Here is a 6,261-nt window from a genome sequence, read left to right as displayed (position 1 = left end):
AATGCGTTTTTCAAATTTCAAATATCAGTAAATTTCAGATAATTTGTTGCAATAATACATACAAAAATTGCACGATGACCCCCTCCCACTTTTAGTCTTGACTTTGAAAGAATATGGTTTAAATTTTCGGTTCCATCTCCAAAACACAATTTTTCATTCTATACCAGAAACCACATACGTCAAAATGTGTTGTTACAATGCTGTAAACACAGTCTTCATATGTATGTGTTGTTAAGCATGTATTATTAAATGTTAACACCTGGATTTCAGCCTTGACAATAATCCTATGTCAACAATAACTTTCAATGTCGCATAACTTCTTTATGATTGGGGTGTTTACTGCATTATACTTGGGGGAGAAAATATGCTTGTTTCCTAGAGTAAAACATATTGTCAAACTTAGAGCTATCATTACTGAAAATGTCTGCATATTTTATGATCCGGTCTGTGCTGGTGATAAAAAAATTAATTTCACACTGCCAGGTTGTTCTTGTGCAGACATTTTATCAGGGCGAGACGGTCGGGTGGAAAAGAGCCTTATCCGGGTGTTAATAGGTATGAAATATTTGCAAAATGGCCCATTTCTGCACCTTCTTAGAGCGCAAATTGTGTGTAATTGGCCGCAACAAAATCTACCAGCCTCGCTTGGTATGATTGCCCCTGGGCATCATGTATGTGCATTCCTTTGTGATTCACTACCCGGCCGTCGACCCGGTTCTTGTTCAGCTTCAATGCTCTGCGGCCTGACCGAGTTCAGTTGATATTATTGAACAATGACAAACGGGACGGGAAATCCTGCACAAGGTCCGGGAAGCGTCTTAAGATTACACATACCGTCCATGAAGTGCATACCGGTACGATCAGAAATAAAATCAGACGTATAAGTGACACAAATTAACCGTACTGGACATTTTATCCGTTGGTGTTAATGCTCTACGGGACAGAAAAGACATGGGTCGTAATACAAGCGAGATGTAATCTTTCGATATCCATATGTCGCTTTTTACGTCAAACGATATAACAGGGAACTGCAAGCAGTTTCTTCATAATCTAGTACATACATTTATTACGGAATAGTTGGGCCATAAATTTTGATAAAAATGAGAGATGTGTGAAGTAAAGCCTACATTTCAAAATGTCAAGTCAATGATATCCGTGTCATTAGTTTAGACTATTTCATTGTACATGTATATGCACATCGAAAATGTTTCGGTTCTCGGTATCATATCCACACCCACGTGTGCGTCACGAATACTGTTTGGTTGGTCATATCACAATCTCTGGACTGTGATCTGATTAATGTCCGGTCCGCTGCTATTGCAGGAGCCATTCAGAAGAGACCCCATACAGCAATCATATAGTCAGGTCAACAATTTTCGCTAAATATATATGCGTATGTGAAACCTGTCTCGTTTACCTTTATGCTTGTACTGAAAAATCCACCATGGTCTGATGGTGCTGAAGACAGAATAACATGTCTCGCTAATACAAACGGTATAACTAACTACACGTTGTATACTATATGTACAACATGTACAAAGTACAACAAGCTAAGGTATTTATTCTGTGCGTATGGTACTTTGCTCTGTATTAGTCGAATCCCGTAAACAATTTTCGATCAGTTGAAAATATTGGTGTCAAGGCTATCGGTCCTAATGGTAAAAGAGTGCCTGAAGGACCAGTAACTTTGATGATTTTTTTCACTGTTTGTGTTTCTTGCTCTACCCAAAGCATATTGAGATATACAGTATTCAGCTTGTCAACTCCGCCAGTGTAAGTGTAGATTGTGCTGTTATTGTTGACAAGTGAATTCTGGTCAGACTAGAATGGATTTTACACGAATAGAGGCTGTGTTTACAATTAGCTATAGTGTTTCCGTATGCTTTTAGGAGTAGAACGAGAAACTGCAATGGACATGGGAAAAAATGTGAAAAAATCATCAAAGAGCTACTGGCCCTTTAGGGGGTCTCTCATGATAAATGAACATACCTTTGAGTACATTATGGCATCAAGCTGATTCGTAATGACGTCAGAATTCAGTCATTAATATGCAAAAGTAGATATTTGTCCGGAAAATTTCGACGATACGTTTTGGAAATCCATCTTACAGGAATCGCGAAAAGGGAACTTTGATATCACCGACACTTTGAATGAAATTACACGAATTACTTTTCACATAGTTACACTAAATCAAACTCAGAATTTTTGTCGGCAGCGGCAAATGTTGCGCGTGCGTTACTTTGTTCAGCAACAAACATACAATCACGGTTAGCACTATTGCGAAATTAAAGGGATCGACATAAGCTGTAACTTGTGGCAAGTTTTTCAGTATTCTGCTTCTGTATATCAACTACCATGTCTGACCCTAATCCATTTGTCATGCTGAAATTTCGAGTATTCTTTTTATCAACACAGCTTTTATGTGTGTAGTGATCATTGTTTATTGTTTATAAATGAATTCTAGTCCGGACTTTAATACAATTTTCAACAATAACAATGGAGATTATACTAATATAGGTTGTGTTGATATGCTAAATACTTGGCATTAAATTACAGTTTAGGGATTCAATGCAGAAAGTGTAGGGAAACCACAAAACAACAATTCTGAAAGATAGAAAAAAGAGCGGTTTCTCAGTGGGCGAGCGGGAGTTTACTCGAGGATTTTTTTGTATCGTCGGTCAAGCGGAAAAGTTATTTTTCTTTCAGTGCAAGGCGGAACACTTCACAAAAAGGGCTAATGTTCATCGACGAAATGACGAAATAGCGAAATAAAGAAACTGAAAAACTGAGGGAAAAATAAATCCGACAAAAGGCAAATTGTCAGAATTGTATCGCCACTATACAGACTGTCGATTCGATGTAAAGCACCACGCCCAACTCGATCTTCCTGTTGTCTCCTCGCGACCTTGTTACAGCGCCCCCATATCGCTAATTTGTCACTCATTGGTTTGGGTCCTCTGATGGTACCTCCACGCTCCAAAGATCGAGCAGTCTACGTCTAAGTCTTACTTTGTAAATGAATATTACTATGACCCAAATATGCTTGTCAATATATTCTGACGTTTTGGTTTTATTCTGAAGTCATTATTGAGACATATTACATGTATTAAACTGAATAATACAATACCTCGTTTAGCCTATTAGAGATATTTTCATCATTATTAAGCCTCATTATTGTCTCTTAGTTCATACAAATTTAGTACAATATATCATAACCAATTTGCTCTGTCACTTGGCCTGACGTCATTGTGTGTCACTCATACCACAAGGAACTTACGAATCAAAGGAAAAAGAGCACATTAGTCGACTGTTGACAGTTCGTTGTGCCTTTTCTTAATACATGTAGGCCTATATAGTAGTCTCTCACGCATACAGGGGTGGGGAATGTATTATCTATGCCGCAAGCATAACCGCGAGCTGTATCGTGCCTTACTATACGGTACTAGTGGCTCGGGCCTTCGGCACTACGCTTGCGATCCCACCCACCGTCGTATGTGCGAGAGATTACACCAATAAGAGACAGAAAAGGCATGAGGGACAGTCGACAGTCTTAGAACACATTAAAGGGACATAAGCTGTAATTTGTTGTAAGTTTTTCAGTATTCTGCTTCTGTATGTCATCTACCATGTCTGACCCTAATCCATTTGTCATGCTGAAATTTCGAGTATTCTTTTTATCAACACAGTTTTTATGTGTGTAGTGATCATTGTGTATTGTTTACAAATGAATTCTAGTCCGGACTTTAATACAATTTTCAACAATAACAATGGAGATTATACTCATATAGGTTGTGTTGATATGCTAAATACTTGGCATTAAATTACAGTTTAGGGATTCAATGCAGAAAGTGTAAGGAAACCACAAGACAAAGGTTCTGAAAAAATAGCAGAAAGATACAGCATATGGAGCTTTAAACGAACATAATACATGCATACAATATACAGCAAGAAATAAATGAAGTAAATAACAGACAAAAATAAGTAAACGAAATAATTAAAAAACGTATCACACCAAAAAAGACATATTTGTATGGTATAAATTACAAGTAAAAATATTCAACATAGGAAATTATTTAGTGGTCACTTATGTCTCCAGGCTCAAAAATGACAAAAAACTGGTATAAAACACACAGAAATAACTGGAAAACTGCAATATATGAATAAAAAAAGACAAAACAACACATTGACATAAAGACAACAGCACACATCGATTCACTTACTTACTATGGTCACTATTTCATTTGTTTACTCTGTTTTTGTTGTTGTTTGTTCTTAATTAATTTCATTGTGTATGTTGTGTATGTATGTATCTTAGGTTTTTCGGGGGAGGGAGGTTTCATTATAGCCTGGATGATAGCTTATGTTGGCATGTTGCCTCGGTTATCAGCGTACACGCTGTAAACGAGGAAACTATGGAAACAGCTATCTTGAGATAACAGATAGCACAATCAAGGTTCAGCGGAAGGTCATGGGTGTCAAGGTGCTCTATATTCCAGATTGCGGAAACTAATATTGTAGGTGAAGTTGTTGGTTATTGACATCATACTAAGCACATTTTAGGTGGCAATTAATTTCTCTATTCTTCAGTTTCTATTTATTTCGATTAATATTAGCTAAGAAAAAGAGGAATGCCCGCTAGCATGGAGGACTCGGATGTGGCTGTGTGCGGGGTTTGCCGACGGGGGTGGGGTGGGAGTGGGAGAGTAAAATCACTACATCGAGTGTTTCTTTGTTGAGGCTTGGAATGGCGAGATGGATGAAAGACCAATTTTTTTGAAGAGAAAATCTCTTAAATCTTAGGAGTGTAGTCACGAACACCTTTCGCTCCCCGCACAGTTTAATTTTTTCTCCAAAATACTTGAAAATGTTATATTCACAGTAATAAACCACTGGTTGCAATTGTCTTCAAAATCGGCCAGTTAGTATATCCCTCTTTCATGTCAAAGTCTTTTCAGGGTTTGTCATAAAATAAGGGTTATAACAAGCTCCCGTCATCAAGTTGCAGTAGCATTGAATCCATTATGCAGTGTAGATTCAATAAGTGACCCTCAGTGTATCGCTTGTGGGCGCTCTCTGTCAGCACACAGACCTCCCAACATCGTGACGGCACGGCCCGTTGTATATCAAAGATCGGGTTGGCGACAGAATTTGGTCAGCATCGACCCGGAATCGACGGCTCGGTCTTCTGCTTGACAGTTCACAATCACTCGTATACACTACTGTATTTGCCCTGTCTTAACCAAGCGTTGCTGAACCGTAGTGTGAAAGCACAAGGACCAGCTTTTTCCCGTGGGTTTTGAGGAATTCACATTGCCAAATAAAACCCCCCAAAAAAACAACCAAACAAACAAGCAAACAAATAGGCCATCATAAAAAATAATTGCTCAATTCCAGAAAAGATGCTAAGTATGCATGAAGTTCAACCATTGTGGTCTTATGTTTCGATTAAGTTTTAGTCAGAAAAGTGATTTCGTATACGTTCCGCCAGATTAATTTTATATATTCCAAAGAAATTATTTGGATTCATCTCGATACCTCAACGACGAAGACAACAACAGCGACAACAACAACAACAACAACAACATCCAGGGCTCAAAACTTTTAACTTTAAGTTACATCGATTTTGAAAGCAATTTAAGTCAGCACTGAGGGGGTGAGCACGGCGCTGATATACACATTTGTACCGCGGTTTGGACTCCTACATGAAAATCGTGAGTAGCCCTTCGACCAACAAAATGTTGATAAAATGTAAACTTTTGACCCCTGTTTTTGACTCTAGCACGATTTTTGATACAAAATACCACAAACTATTTTTTATTTATGATTTGGCCCTCAAAAAAAAGATTTGTTCCCCTATTTTGCTGAAAATTGTGTGAGAGTTGGTACCTGTACTAAAGTTTGAACCATCCAAGATACACCTGTACCAAATTCAGAGCAAAGAATATGCGTGCATCCCCGGGCGGAGGGTTAGCAGTCTTTTATGCGTGGTGCAGCGTTAGTTTATTCTTTACGCAAGCATGTCGCAATGCAAGAAATTCTTTGGTGGTAATAATATTGCCATTTTCTCAAAACCTGCAACACATGAGGAGAAACCATACTTAGTATGTATTCCAACTTGAAAAATTGTGTACTCTCCTGATATCAAACATTGAGATAAAGTTTGCTTTAGAACTTACTACAATTTCCTTACTACATTCTTTTACGAGAAATAATGACTACATGGCAATTTTACCAGTTTTTTTATAAAATATAATGTCAGTG

At 37.9% G+C, this 6,261-nt stretch overlaps 1 protein-coding gene across 1 annotated transcript in view; it reads left to right on the top strand.

Annotated features, from left to right (window-relative positions):
• The window catches only part of LOC139133015 (D-aspartate oxidase-like), a 46,702-nt gene that overhangs the window by 6,841 nt on the left and 33,600 nt on the right, over positions 1 to 6,261 (top strand). The gene's annotated exons all lie outside the window — the stretch shown is intronic.

This window comes from Ptychodera flava, chromosome 5 (assembly GCF_041260155.1).
Source record: "Ptychodera flava strain L36383 chromosome 5, AS_Pfla_20210202, whole genome shotgun sequence".
Classification (NCBI taxonomy): domain Eukaryota; kingdom Metazoa; phylum Hemichordata; class Enteropneusta; family Ptychoderidae; genus Ptychodera; species Ptychodera flava.
The sequence above is the reverse complement of the archived record's forward strand: the minus strand, read 5'-3'. Positions and strand labels throughout refer to the sequence as shown.